The following is a 15442-nucleotide window of genomic DNA, read 5'->3' as shown; positions in this document are numbered from 1 at the left end:
GGTGTTTTATTATGCTATATTTAATTTATACTTTAGTAAGTCGATTTTAAGAAGCAAAAATGATTTTTTATTTTTAGACTTTTACCCTGCCCCCAAATGTAAGAATTTCCCAGAGTTGATGAGGACATGAATAAAGGAAACTGTTATACCCAGCTAGTCAGAAGAATGAATGGACGAAACCCTTCCATAGGGTAATGCTGTAGTTTCGAGCCAAAGCCTTAATGATGTGTACTATACTGTTCTCTTCTCATTTCTTTCTAGACTTGATGCTAAATAAACTGAATGTACAAAGGTTTAGCCATAAGGCTGATCACCTAAGTATTGTTTGTCACAGTGAATATTGAAAACAAACTATCCAACAGCAGGATGAAGGTTAAGTAAATTATATTCGTATGATAAAGAGTCATTCAGCCACTTAAAAAAATGGGAAATTTTATTTCAATATCGAAATACATTCATGGGATATTATAAATTAAAAATTCTTACATAACTGCATCATACGATCTTACTCTTGTGCCAATGCTCACAATAAAGGGATAGAAAATATAATAATATAATAAGTTGCCATCCGTAGTTTTACCTGGATGATGAGATTGTGATGCTCTTTTTTTCTTCTCCCTTTTTAGTTAATCAACATTTTCTCACTCATTTCAAATAGACATGCAATGTTTCTGTAATGAGAAAGATACGAGTTTATGATGCTAATGTATTTGCTGGGTTCTTAATAAGTAAAATAAAGAGAAGCATGAGGGGGCCACGGGCTACGCAGAACAGTACTGAGGTAAGCACTGGTTGACGTGACAGTAGCCACACTTTGGGGGTCTGTACCTGTGGACAGAAGCCAAATCCAAGTGGGACACCATTCCTGGGTTCCCCCTCCAGACTCCCCACATCACCATCAGACCTCTCCTCCTTCAGGTCCTCCTGATACGAATAATTTAATATTCGTATATTGGTAACACTGGCAATAATTTCCAATTCCTTCAACCAATGGACTCTTCTTAATAAATCCATTTTGAAAGAAAACCGCCTTAGGGAGAGCCCCTACATCAGTGATGACAGTATAGTAAATTCGGGCTGAAATGACTTCATGTCGATGTTATCGTCTTCCACAATGTTTCAGCTCCGTGAAGAGGAGAGCTGTTGACCGAAAAACATAAGAGCCCAGTGACCTCACGTGGTGAGAGGGTACCCAGTAGATCTCAGAAGCTAGTGGATAATATGGCTTTATAAAGTCAACATAATAGAACACCCTTAGTTGGAACGCCTTGAGACCTTTCAGATGTCTCCTGGCCAAACATCTAATAAGCATCCTTAGAGGAACTTAAGCACCAGAACAGAATTGCTGTGTAAATAAAGCATGACAGCTCTGTGAAGCCTTACCAGGGAAGGTTCAAAGAATTGAGCTAATTATCTTGGTAAGAAGAAAGTCGAAGAGAAATTTAGTAACTATCTGCAGGAATCTGAAAGGTTATTGTAACTAGACTGTACCCATCGGTTCTCAGTATCCACGCAGAGCAAAACTTTTGATGCAGCAAGAAGGCTCTGAGTAAGACATGCTTCAGGACTTCCCGAGCCCACACTGCAGTAGGTTACCAGGGGATGAAATACACCTTCCTGGAAACCTTTCAGAATAGGATAGACAAGCCACTGTTTGCTTACCTGGGTCTAGTCCTGGATCAAAGAATTAAACAAATGCCCCTGTGTGTCCTTTCAGCACGAGGGATTTGAAGGTTTATTTTTAACAAGCAAGGCTGTGTATCGGAAATAAGAAACTCATTGAAATGGCCACAAAGTGCTTAGTGTCAATTTTCCTAAATACCTGTATTATGTGTAAGAATGAGATGAATTAAATTTAGAGCTCTATACATTGCAAAAGCTGTGCATTTTGAAGACTTAAAAAAAATGCAGCCAAACCAAACACTTCTTGATGCAAAGAAATTTAAAACTAACACAGACACTTGACGTGCTGGCAAAATTTCAAAGCCTGCCATCATGGGCACCAACCACGCAAATATCTACTTTCGTCAACTGTCAAGCAATAAATCAGGCGAGTTTGGGTGTCCTTCAGTAGAAACACCAAACACCGCCTTCTCCAGTTCTAGCCATGAACAACCAGAAAGCTAAGGAAATTCGTTTATTTCCCAAACTATTTGAAAATGTCACGCTTTTTTTTTGCAACTGTTGCAAGACCTAACGTGCAGCTTAGTCCGAGTAGTCAAAACATTCAAGGACACAACCAAAGAATGAGGTATTAACCATACCCTGGTGGAATTCCTCTTGGAAGCAGGCTAGTAGTGCGTTCAATTAAAACAACTGCGGTTTATTTAAGACTCAGCCCGTGAAAACATTCCCCAAAGCTTCAGCTTTGAATAGTTTTCTTGTGCAGCTCTCCAAACCTTAGCCTGGGGGCCCAAGCATTCCGCATAAAGCACCAGAGCTTGGACGTGAGACTCAAGGGTCTGGACGGCTTTTTTGGTTTTTGCTTTTTTGTTTTTGTTTTTGTTTTTGTTTTTTTCTTCTCCTGCAAAGCCATTAGGAAAGCAAGTGCTAGCAAACTTTTGTGCCCCAGTCAGATTCCAGGGTCCGAGAGCAGTAATTAACCATTAGCACTGGCACCAAAATAAAGCGCCAACATCTTCTGGCAAAGAGGCAAACACAAAATGGGAGGCATTTAGCATTCATTAATGAGCAATTATTAATTAATCAACTCTGAAATAAATAGCCATCTTAGGGTTTGCCAGTGACTGTTTCCTTCCAAATGATTCCCTCATTACCAGTCCAACCGACTTAGGGGCTGTATTACGGCATCAGTGTTATTAATGCCGCATTGGGAAGGCTATTGTAACAATAAAATGGCATACAGCTGTTAAAAGAATTTTTCTTACATATTCATAACGTGTTTATGATAGATTTTAATACTCTGTGTCTCAGGCGGTAGCTCTTGATATATAGAATTTGCAAAACGATGAGCCGATAATGAATCCATCATACTTACCTGTTCCCATAATAAAGACTTAGCATCTTCCTGCATTTAGCAAAGACATTAACACATCTCAGCCCCTGCAGCAAAATCTTATTTTAGGCAAACTTATTAATTATTATCTGTAAAACGGCTCACGAAGTTTAGTCCGACGCTTCTGTGTGATGTACAGATCTCTTTGTAAAGGAGATAGAACAACCCCTTTCTGTTCTTCCCGGTTTGGGTCTGGGGGAAAGGTGAGCCGTGAGCAGCCTCAGCCGTAGTGGTTCCTGTTAATTAAGGACGCAATTGGGCAGACTCTCTAAATATTTTTGTTTTAGTGGTGAAAAGAAACTACTCTAGGAAACCCGTGTTTGGTTACCAGAAAATCAGAACAGGGATGGCAATTACTAGATCCGTTGCATATTTGTAAAATCAACATGCAAAAGTCTAAATATACAGGAAAGATAAATTTAAAGGGACAGTGTTTATACGGAAAAAGAACTCGGCCAGAAATCCTTAAAATAACAAACTCCCCCTGGTGCTGTCAAGTGTGTATTTAACTATTGATACGCAGTTAACTTGGCCGAAATGTGCTTCTTGTGGAAGAGAGTGACAGAGGGGATCCTGCCTGGACGAGCGGGCAGCCGTCTCTGTCATCTAAAGAGCCCTCAGTTCCAATCCCAGTTCTGTGAGTTTGGGGAATTCATTTCTGTGAACCCCACTCCTCATCTCTAAAATGGGTTCATAGGCTACCTTGGCACAGTTACTCTGACAATTAAATGATATAGAACATATAGAAGGCAAAGTTGATGGAAAGCGGGCACCGGGTATTCCCAGTGTACCTGGAAATAGACTCCAGGGTCTCGCCGTGTGGGGAAACTGAGAAGGAAACATCTCCTGGAGCTGCCCCTTGAGCAACTCCAGTACCCTCAGACCATCCACTCCGAGTGTCTCCAAATCCCTCTTTTTCTCACAGAGGCTTCCATGGGACGCTACTGGGTGGTGACTTGGTTGTCTTTACCTTGTGGGTGAAAAGGAGGAAAGATGGAAAGAAAGAGTTCTCTTCAAAGGAGAAATGATGGTATTATTTAAGGAGAGCAGGATGGGATGCGTCTAGGAGAAACACGCCACCACTGTGGAAATGAAGGGAATATTTGTAAGCAGAAGTCCAAGCATGAGAAGGTGATTTTCATGTTTCTTAAGCAAAACAAGAGAACGTTCCCCTGGGATCTTCTCAGCAAAGGGATGGACGGGAGCAAAGGATGCGACAGGAACCAAAGCGACGGCTTCTCGCTTTACCCGACAAACCTACAACTCACTTGAATGTTCCCTCTGGCTACACAGATTCTTGCCTGCGTCCCCTAAATGCTGTTCTTCCCTCCCTTCCCCACCCCAAGCCCCAGGCCATGGCTTTCTTTGCTTTCTTCCCTCCCAGTTCCAATGCCTCCTTTCCTTGGCTTCTTCTCCTTCACTTCCAGGCACCCTTGAATATCTTACATCTGGAAATCTCTTCCCCCACCCCTTGTTTTCCCTCTTTCTCACTCCCTGTAGACCTCTGTCCCGTAATTGCTCTTGTCCTTCCTTGGCGCAGATCTTGAAAGGACAGTCTCTCTCACCCCCTCTCCCCTTTCAGTCTGGGTCCCTAAGACATTCTGTTGGCACTGCTGGAATAGAGACAGTTTTGCAGAAGAACTTAGAAGAATGATAGAACCAGATGTTTTCCTTTGTCATATGACAAAAATTATCATCATTGTTACATAATTATTACTCTTTTAATCTTGGCTATTAGGGAGATGTGAACAAACTTATTGCTCAAATGCAAAAGCAAGTGATAGTAGCTACTGTTTGTTGGTTGTCTAGCATCCATTTTTGCTTCTAAGAGAATCCCAAATTTCTTGAGGCGTTCTTCAGAGGAAGGTGACCCCTAGCACAGCTGTGTTCTTCACAGGAAGGTGACCAAAGATTCTCTCACCTCCCACCTGCCACATAGCCCTGCTACTCTATCTGTTTCTGTAGGTGACCCTAATCAATTCAGATGAATAGCCCACCTAAGTAGATCCCATCAGACCAAGGGGGAGAAATGGTTCCATGATTGGTGATGAGCTCTCACTGTCCCTCTTCCTTGACACAAGAGCATAACAATCCAGCCAGCTGGCGACCACAGCAAGACCCAGCCACAGGACAAAACTCCTACACGGAGAATGAGAGTATGGAGACCGAAACCTAGTGCTTCAGGGCATTGTCGATCCCTTGCCTCATCAGTCTGGGAGCTTGTGCTCCCTCCCTCCGTTCTTCTTGCTTGATGAGTTAATCAAGTCCTCCTAGAGCAGGGATGGACACACTTTTCCAGTAAAGGGACAGAGAGCAAATATTGTAGGTTTCCAGGCCATGTAATCTCAGACCAGCTCTGCCTTCCTAGTGGGAGAGCAGCAACTGACAATATGTAAAAGAACAGGTGTGTCCGCCTTCCAAGAAAATTTCATTTACAAAATCAGATGCTGGGCTGGATTCACAGGTTTTGTTGCTTTCAGTCATCCTGGTATCAAGTTTAAGTATTTGATATATTATATATATAATATAATTTATAATATAAATATATAATATTTATATATTATAATATTTATATGTTATATATAAATATAAATATGATATATAATATATATTATATATATAATATGAATCACAATTGCTTTTTGTTTTGTTGTTTTACTTTCAGATATTGGAAGGTATTAAGAATTGTTTTCCTAAAATATGAAAGGTGCAGATTCTTTAAGAACACAGCTAAATTGATACCTTACACTATTTTCCCTTCCTTCCGAGTATGTGTGTGTTCCCACTCTTTCCCATCAATATTTGTACATACTCAAGAATCTTTGACCTTCAGATACTCTTTATCTTCTCACTTGTTTAGCTACTGTCATACTTTTCTCCAACTTTGTAAAAACACGTTGCCACCTAATGACTTCTAGTTCAGCCCCAAATTTCCCCTGAGCTCCAGATTTGTGTATCCAACAGTACAGTTAGCATTTCTGTTCATCAGGTGCCAAAAGCATCCCAAAATGAACTTAACGTATGGTCCTGCCAACCATCCAATCACTCTGGTCAAAACTAGGAATTATCAGTGATACCATCCTTTTCGTCAGCTCCCTACCCCTCTGATTCATAAACATGTCCTCTTGATTTTTACTACAAATTACTTCTGTTTCCTCCACTCCAACTCCGGTCCCAGCGAAGGCACGTCTTGCCTAGACTGCTACAGCAGTTCAACAATTTTCTCTCACCTTCTTTTACTTGGGTCCCGCCCAGCCTTTCTCAAGAGCAGCAAGAACAGTCTTTTCAAAATACAAATCTGATCATGAAATTTCCTTCCTTAAACATTGTGTTAGCTTTATTGCTCTAATGATAAAGACGAAAGTCCTTACCATGACCTCAGGGACAGCCCGGCCGTGTCCTGCTGGTCTCCCAGCCCGCTGCCCACCCTGACTCCTTGTATTTCTGCCTCTTGGCTCCCATCGGTCCTTGCATGTCCCCTGCTCCTCCATCACAGGCCTGCAATTGCCTCACAGTTAGGTCCTCACAGAGTATAGGTAGGCATTTTTGTAAAAAAGGACGACATTGGTAACTCCTCTGCCTTCAACTCCACAGAGCACGTACTGTGAATAGCAGTAGTGAGTAGGAATAATAATTCTAATAAAGGTAATATTTGAGTATTTATTCTATGCCAAGCACTGTGCTGCGTCCATGGGCTAATCTAGCCCTCATAACAACACTACCATGTTAAAATTACTGTTACAGTCTCACAGATAAAATAACTGAAGCTAACATTTTCTCAAGGTTCCACAACTGGCGAGTGTCTGAAACATGGTATGAACCCCTTCAATCCGACAGCAGCGTGGACACTCTTGGTCGCCCCCATTGGTCTTCTAAGCTTCATCATACGCATCTTGGGGGAAATAGAAAAGTAAATCAAAACCCAGGGGATGGGCCAGAGAAAGAAAGTCTCTCTGTAAAGAGAGATCTCAGAGGAGGACCACCCTAGGCAGATCTAGGGGAAAGGCAGACATCTCTTGGGTTAAGGTATCTATTGCTAAGGTAGTCTGACAAAAACTGCAGACACCTTGTTTATCTCTTGTTGCTTTCAAAGTTGAGACAACTGGGAAAACAAGGAAGCCCCCTTCGCCTCTAACCCAGTACCACAAAGGAATGCTCTGTATCAATGATACACTCTACAACCAGAATGGTCTTTGACCTATTCAGAGCAACATTCACTCTTTAGTATAATACAGTGATTGTGCTTTTATCCGAGCACTGTGGGAGCTAGGTGATTGTGATCCTGGACTCGTCCTTCACCTGGTGAAGTGAAAGGCACATTTTCCCTTATCTGGACTGTCACTGACCCAACCCTTTGCCCTAATCTCCCTTCACCTGCTCCAAGGGAAGAACCCATTGGATTTATCACTGAGAGGATGGATGAGGAAGAGCCAGTGACCTCTTCTTGTCAAAAGGGTGCTTGAAATCATCAGGCAGGAGGGTCAGTGCCTGTGTGAGAGACAGCAGTAATTCTTTGCAGAAAGGAGGTGAAATGATTAAAAAGACAGGTCAAGGGATAAAATGGAGTAAGTAGATGAGTGGAGATTTGTGGGTCAAACATCAAGCCAATGTTTCCACTTTCCCACCACTGCTGTCAGGAAGCAATTGCCTCTTTGCTCATTTAAATGACAGGCTTTTAAGGGGCAGACATCCGCCATTAATTTCAAACAAAAGCCTCTCTGGTTTGTCCCTGGTGGATCAAGTGGCTTCCATGAAATGGCAATAAATTGAACTGGTTTCCCTTGGAGTAGAGGATTGTCTCTCCCTGTGCTCTGGAGGGAAAAAAAAAATTAGGAGAAAAAGAGGCTGATGAATCACACTTCTGCAGTCTTCAAAAAAGTTTAATAAGGAATGATGTGGAATCTTAAATATTTATTTTCAGTTCCTTATTTTTATTTTTCCTTCTGATTCCATCTGAATGCCTAGCTGCTGCCCCCTTCACACAAACCCACACACACAAATACACACACACACACACAATCTCTTTTCAATCCTTATCACAGTTCCATTTATGCTGGGGGACCCAGTCAATATCCTTTTCTAGATTGTCTGGGTTCTCAAGGGGTCCATTTCTAGGTTCATTCTCTCTCCTTTGAAGGCATAATCTAACTATTTCCAGGGGTCCCCAGGGAGACAAAGGGAAGCCAATTAATATCTTGTGTCTAGGAGTCCCTTTTTTCTGGCTGATGTTATCTGGCTCTAGACTTTATCTCTTCCTTTTAAGGAAGAGGTCTGGGATTATGAACCTGAATGGGGACTCACTGAAACCAGGGGTTCTCAGCTGGGTTTTGTGCCAACAGCAGAGGTGAACCTGGACCTTGTTGTCCCAAGTAGGTCAGAAAGGAAGATGTCATGTCTCCGGAGCACTGGGTGAGTCCTTCAATACCAGGCACCACCCAGAGCAAACCAGTGACCAGTAGCAAAGGGAGTCCCAATCTTATGAAGGGAATGGCTCCCAGAATGGTTCTGAAATCTTCTAATGGTCTAAAAAAACAACACTTTTTTTTTTTTTTTCCCAGTTACAGCTGATCAGATTAGGCAAACCTAGAAAGTTAGCATTCAAGGACAAGATGCTCACACCTGTAGTCTTTGGAAAATCTAACAAATGACAGTGTGGAGCTCTTAAATATTTATATGAGAAGGTGAGAACCTGCCAGTTTCCTCAGCAAGAGGCAGCATAGTTTATGCCAAAGATGAATCATCCTGTAGTGTTCTTTCTCAGAGAGATGATACGATGAGTCATAAATCAGTACACTGAAAGTGATCCAGACACTTTTATCTGTTTATAATCTTTTTTTCCCCTGTAGTTGTTGCAAAATCATTTTCATTTTATATGCAAGAAGTTCTACTTGGTTCAACACAGCTGTATCTCCCCTTTAGCCTCTCAAGCTTTCTTAAGTAAAAAAAAAAAAAGAAAAAGAAAAAAAAGAAAAATTAGTCTTCTCAGATCAATACCATGGGGGGAAAAATGAATATATTAGTACTGTATATTAAAGATCAATATAGCACAATGGCTAGCAACCTAGGCTCAGTTGTCGAATTCAGCTACATTTTAGGTCCCACTCTGTCATTTACTAACTGTCTCGGTAAAGAAATTACACTCCAATCTTCAATCCCTCCCACCCTGTAAAGTGGGGATAATAGAAAGGAATACATGGAGGTAGTCTTTTTTTAAAGTTGGCTAGTATTATGATTACATCAAGAAACCCACCCATTTATAAAGCCAGCTCCCCAGATTCAATGCCCTTGGAAACGATGTTTGTGTCAAACGAGAAGACAAATACCAAGCTGACTTTGGCTTAAACTAAGCAGAGCAAAAACAAAACTAAACTAAATTCATCCTTCTTTGGAGTTATTTAAGTTCTGAGGATGTAGAGAGAGAGAGAAAAAGCTCCTATGCAGCAAGGAACATCAACAAAATGAAAAGGCAACCTACTAAATTGGAGAAAGCATTTGAAAATCCTGTTAACAGAGAAAATATATGAAAAACTCCTACGACTCAGTAGCAGAAACAAAATCTGATTTAAAAATGGGCAGAGTGGAATTGACATTCTTCCAAAGAAGGATTGCAGATGGCCAGAAGATACATGGGAAGATGCCCGACATCACTGATCTTCAGGGAAACATAGACCAAATCCCAACCACATATCACTTCCCTCCTGTGAGAATGGCTGGAAGGGAAAAGACAAGAACTAAGAACTGCAGGTAAGGATGTGGAGTAAAGGGAACCTCATGCACTTTTGGTGGGAATGTAAGTTGGAGAAACCACAGTGGAAAAGAGTGTGGAGGGTCCTCAAAAAATTAAAAATAGAATTACTGTATGATCCAGGAATTTCACTTGTATCCACTTGTATGTATCCAAAAACAAAAAAATAAAAATAAAAATTTGAAGAAATATATGCACTCCTCTGTTTGCTGTAGCATTATCTATAATCACCAAGATATGGAAGCAGCCCCAGTGCCCACTGATGAGTAAATGGATAAAGAGATGTATATGTGTATCTATACACACACACACACACACACACACACACACATTTATATACACACACACACATAGACACATATATATGTATATCTATGCACACACACACTGGAATATTACTCAGCCATAAAAAAGAATGAACTGTTGCTCTTTGCAACAGCCAGATGGACCTTGAAGGAATTATTCAGGTGCAATAAGCTCCCAGAGAAACACAAATATTGTAAAATCTCACTTGTATGTAGAATCTGGAAATCATAAAAATACAACCACCCAATCCAGCTCATAGATAGAGAGAACAGATCGGTGGTTGGGGAAGGGGACTGGATGAAGGGGGTCAAAAGGTAGAGACTTGCAGTTATAAAAAAATATAAGTCATGGGGATGTATTGTATAGCACGGTGACTATAGTTAACAATATTGTGTATTGCATATTTGAAAGTTGTTAAGAAAGCAAATCTTAAAAGTTCTCATCACAAGAAAGAGATCTTTTTGTAACAGATGAATATGAATTCAGACTTATTGTGATGATCATTTTGCAATAGATAAAAATATCAAATGATTATGTCATACATCTAAAATTAATACATCATATATCCATTATACCTCAGTAAAAAGCAGTGGGGGGGGGAGTGAAAGATGGAGGGGAAGTGACTTTGCTTTGAAGGATTTGTTTACTTTACTTAACTCAAGTGAAAGTCAGCAGCAGAGTAAGTTTCTAGGCATGGGTAGATCAGGTTTTTTCCAATCTTGGCACTGCTGATATTGGGGGCCCAATAATTCTTTGTTGTGGCTGCTCTCCACACATTATGGGGAGTGTTGTAAAATCCAGATAAAAATCCAGACTCGTAGCACATGTCGATCCTGAAAAACTCAGACAACCGAAAATGTCTCCAAATGGATCTTGCCAAGATCCCTGGAGACAAAATTGAGCCTTGTAGAGAAACTGGATCCAGCAGGCAATGGCGCTGGCCTTGAGCAAGGCCTTGACTGCAGGTGAGGAGGACATAATCGGGACTCCAAGGAGTCTGTAAGGCCCATGTGAGTTGAGGGGTGGTGCACTCAGGAGGGAAAGGCCACCCTGCACTGGCTGAATGAGAAAAGAAGAGTGCATACATTCATCAGCTGCAGACATCAGAGCAGACACCAACAGATTACCCCAAATGGGATGTGGCTAGCTCAGAAGGCAAAGCCCAGTATGCACTCAAAGATCATGCTAGGTCAAGGCTCTCTTCCCTCCACCAGCTTCTCTCAAGGCCCACATACTGTCTTAGGGCCAACCAAAGTTAGGGATAATACAAAATGACCTAGAAAGTATTCCCAAACAACTAAATTCAACAACCTGAAGATGTTGTTGAAATCACAGAATCGTACCAAGTGAAAGAAAGGAACATCTCCTAAGTGCAGCTTCCCAGAATAAAGAACCTACATTTTCTCAGTACATACGAGGGCTGTGATTTTTGTAACCCTGTTCCATTTCTAGCAGCTTTATCTGCCAGATTCCTGGAGCCATCTTGCAAGGCCGCCATCTTGAGAATGCAGGCCGCGGCACCCAACCGTCCACCCAAGACGGAAAAAACAAGTTCAGAAGTCTGAGTCAGAGTCTGTGACTGGACTTGCACGCCCCCTTACTCGATCTGAGAAACTCAGCAGGATCACTTAACTTGTCTCACCTTCCACCTCCCTACCTGTGAAATGGGCCTGGTAATCTTTCTCCTCCTTCCACGAGAGTCATTTGAGAGGATCCCATGAGATCAAACAACACAAAAGTGCTTTTTAAACCATACAGGATTATAAACATTAGCATCATTATGATGAATGTCTGGCATATTCTGGATTCTAAATAAACATTCAGCAGTAAATACAGTTATTCAGGCTTTCAAGTCTGTGGGTTATCACAAAGCATAGTTTCTCCTCTAAATAAAATGTAGATAGATTTAAGAGAAAGGAGAAGACACTGTTACCACATTTTAATATCTGAAGCCTTATTTACAATAATAAAGCTTTATATATTAGAGATGGAAAGACCCGTGAGATGAGTTCATTTTCAAGGTCAAGACACAATGGCTCAGTGACGTTTGAAGGTCAGCACTGTGCACAAGGTCTCTTGGTCCAGTGACCCATCAACCATACCACAAGGTCATTTTTTAAATGCTCTATCATGGGTAAAAGTAACAACAGCTAACCATTTATATTTGGTCTTTATATTACATTCCAAAATGCATTTTCAGGTATTATTTCATTTGCTCGGTAACAACATGGAGGAGAGATGTCATGACCCACACTTGGTCACCAGCAAGGAAATCAAGTTTGATTATCAAGATAATGTGTTCACAAAATGACAAACCCTGTTTCGAGGGTCTTTTCCCAGTGCTCAGAGTACACACAAAAGATCTGCAATTTTTGCTGGGAGAGCAGAAGAAAATAGTCGCCTCATAGCACGCACTAATGGCCAGACATCAAAATGAGACCATTAAGCAAAATTTCTGGGTCAGGAAAAAAAAAAACAAAAAAACAAATGAGACTTTCTTGGTTTCTAAAGGAACAAATCTGAAGACAAGCAGAGCCACAAGTGAGTGCTGACTTCAGTGAGAAGCACTGATGTTTTATCATTTCATTTAAAGAATAAACATGGCTTGGATCACCAACAAACTGCTCTAGCCATGTGATTAGATTTGGAATTTATTGTCCCTTGGAGTGAAATGTTACTAAATAGACTGTGCTCTGTGATTTCACCCTAATTTAACTGGAAGGACTATTTAAAGGTAAATTGTCTTTTGTAGTGGGACATGATATCCACGGCACAAAACAGGAGGGTTCTGGCAAATTGAAGGTCATGGGAAGAGCTCAGTGAAAGGCAGAGTTCACTGGGGACCCAATGCTAGATTCTACTTCCTCTCCTTCATACTTCTGGGGGATATGGAAAAGGAATGCTTCAGGGGCGCCTGCGTGGCTCAGTGGGTTAAAGCCTCTGCCTTCGGCTCAGGTCATGATCACAGGATTCTGGGATCGAGCCCCGCATCCGGCTGTCTGCTCAGCAGGGAGCCTGCTTCCTCCTTCCCTCTCTCTGCCTGCCTCTCAGCCTACTTGTGATCTCTGCCTGTCAAATAAATAAATAAAATTAAAAAAAAAAAAAGAAAGAAAAGGAATGCTTCAGTGCCTTTCAATACCTTTTCAGCTGGAGTCATTTGTGTCCATTCAATGAGTATTTATTGAGCATCTATTTTCTTTTATGAAATGATTGAAAAATAATTGGGCTTATGGTCCAGTAGGGGGTGGGTGAGGGTACAAGTAAATAAGTAAAAACAAAACAAAATTATTTCAGAAAGTAAAAAGTAAAGGAACTAAATAAGATAATCTGCTCAATGACAGTAGGTAGTCGGAAAGGGTTTCTCTGTGGAATGATAATGGAACTGAAATCTGGCCAGCCATGGGAAGAGATGGGACCAGAGTGTTCTCAGTCCAGGGAACAGAAGGTCCAAGACCACAGGGCAGGAGAGCGGAGCCTGTCTGAAGAATATCAGGAGGCAGCTGTGGTTGGAGTAGTGCTGAGGAGGCAGCAAGAGGTCCAAAGTGAATTTGGAAAGACGGGCAAACCCAGCATCCTGATATGGTCAGGACATAGGTTTTATCCTAAATATGATGGGAAATTACTAGAACAGGGTAGGAAGGTCTAACACTGGTGGCTATGTCAAGTTGAGTTGGAGACCCAAGCTGAGTGACCCCGTAGGCTGCGCCAGCATGCATTCACGTGCGGGAGGAGCGGGGTTGGTATGAAGACGTTGGTCCAGAGTTTATGGAGCAAGGTCTGTATTGGGGATTATTTTTTAAGATGAGGGGAAGGCAAGACTTAAGATGAAGGATGGCACATAAAATTTTGGCTTAAGCGGCTGAGACAATGGTGATGCTGGGTTGAGAGAAGGAAGGCTGGACTGGGGACAGAGGGAGGGAGGAGGGACAGAACCAAGAGCCCTGCTGTGCACATGCTGGATGGAAGTCAGGCAGTTATCTAGAGAGTAGACAGTTGAACCTACAAATCTGGAGCACTGAGGTGAGTTTAGGGTCGGAAATTGAGCCTGAGAGTCAACATTGGGAAACATTTCCAGCCAAGAGGCTGGATGAGCACACCAGGCGTTGAGGGTATAGGTAGAGAAAAGAAGATGGCGGAATCAGAGCCCGGCTGCTTTCCAGCATCTGTGTCTGCGACGTGAGGAACACCCAGTGAAGAGAACAGAGAGGATCGTTAATATGGCAGAGGAAAACCAGCTGATGACTCGGTGTCCTATGAGGAAGGAGCCACTGTATCATGCGGTTCTGAAATTTTGAACATAATTGGATTTGTTAACATGAAGGACATTGCAAAATATTGCTTTTATGTAAAATGTGTGGTACCCCAAACGAGCTGTTGACTATGTTCCATGAATGTTGCTAAGTGAATAGACACACAGAAGGATGGATTGATGGATAGATGACTCCAAGCAAGGCACAGATTCTGAAGCCAACTCTTGGTTCTGCCGGTGACTCACGCTTGGGTCTGGTTTCACTGAAGATAGGAGCTCCTTGTTGGTGAAGGTTCTCTGATATAGCATATTAGTCTGGTTCCTCCAGAAAAACAGAAGAGCTAGGGATGGAGGTTTATGGTAAGGAATGGGCTCCCATAATTATGGAATCTGGCAAGACTCAAAATCTGTAGGGTGATTCCGCGGCTGGAGACTCAGGAGAGCTAATAGTATGAATCAGGGTTCCAATCCCAGCAGATTCAAGACCCAGCAGAGCCAATGTTTCTGTTTGAATCTGAAAGCAGAAAAAAGCCAGTATCACAGTTAGAAAGCCATTAGGCAGCAAAGAGACTCTTTTACTTGGGTTAGGACCAGCCTTTTTGTCCAGTTCAGGCCTTCACCTGATTGAACGAGTCCCACCCATATTATTACTCACTGCACAGACTCAAATGTTAATCTCTTCCACAAACACCCTCACAAAAACACCCAGAGTAATGTGACACCAAATACGTGAGCCATCCGTGACCCGGTCAACCTGACCCATAAAGTTAACTACCACATTTAGGTGTGGATAACTCCCTGTCCGGTATTTTCGCAGGACGGATTGTGGGTAAAGCGTCAATTGGATTGCTTGAGAAAGTCCCCTCCACCTAATGGAGTTCCTGACTCTAGGAGGGCTAAGGTAACATGTGAAACAACGTATTTTTAAAAACTCACAGAAAAATAGTGAGTTTTCTGTTGCAACAGCTTAAATATGAATACAGCACAGACAGAGGCTGGCTGATGAGCCCAGGGCAGCGGCCCAGTGTTCCCTTGGTAAAGTCAGAGTTGTCATGGCCCAAGGATTCTAACCGATGGGTGAGACTGTTCTCTTTTGTTCTGTTTTGTCTTTTTCCTTTCTCTGGCA

The sequence above is a fragment of the Neovison vison genome, chromosome 12, assembly GCF_020171115.1.
Source record: "Neovison vison isolate M4711 chromosome 12, ASM_NN_V1, whole genome shotgun sequence".
Lineage (NCBI taxonomy): Eukaryota > Metazoa > Chordata > Mammalia > Carnivora > Mustelidae > Neogale > Neogale vison.
This window is presented reverse-complemented; position numbering follows the sequence as displayed.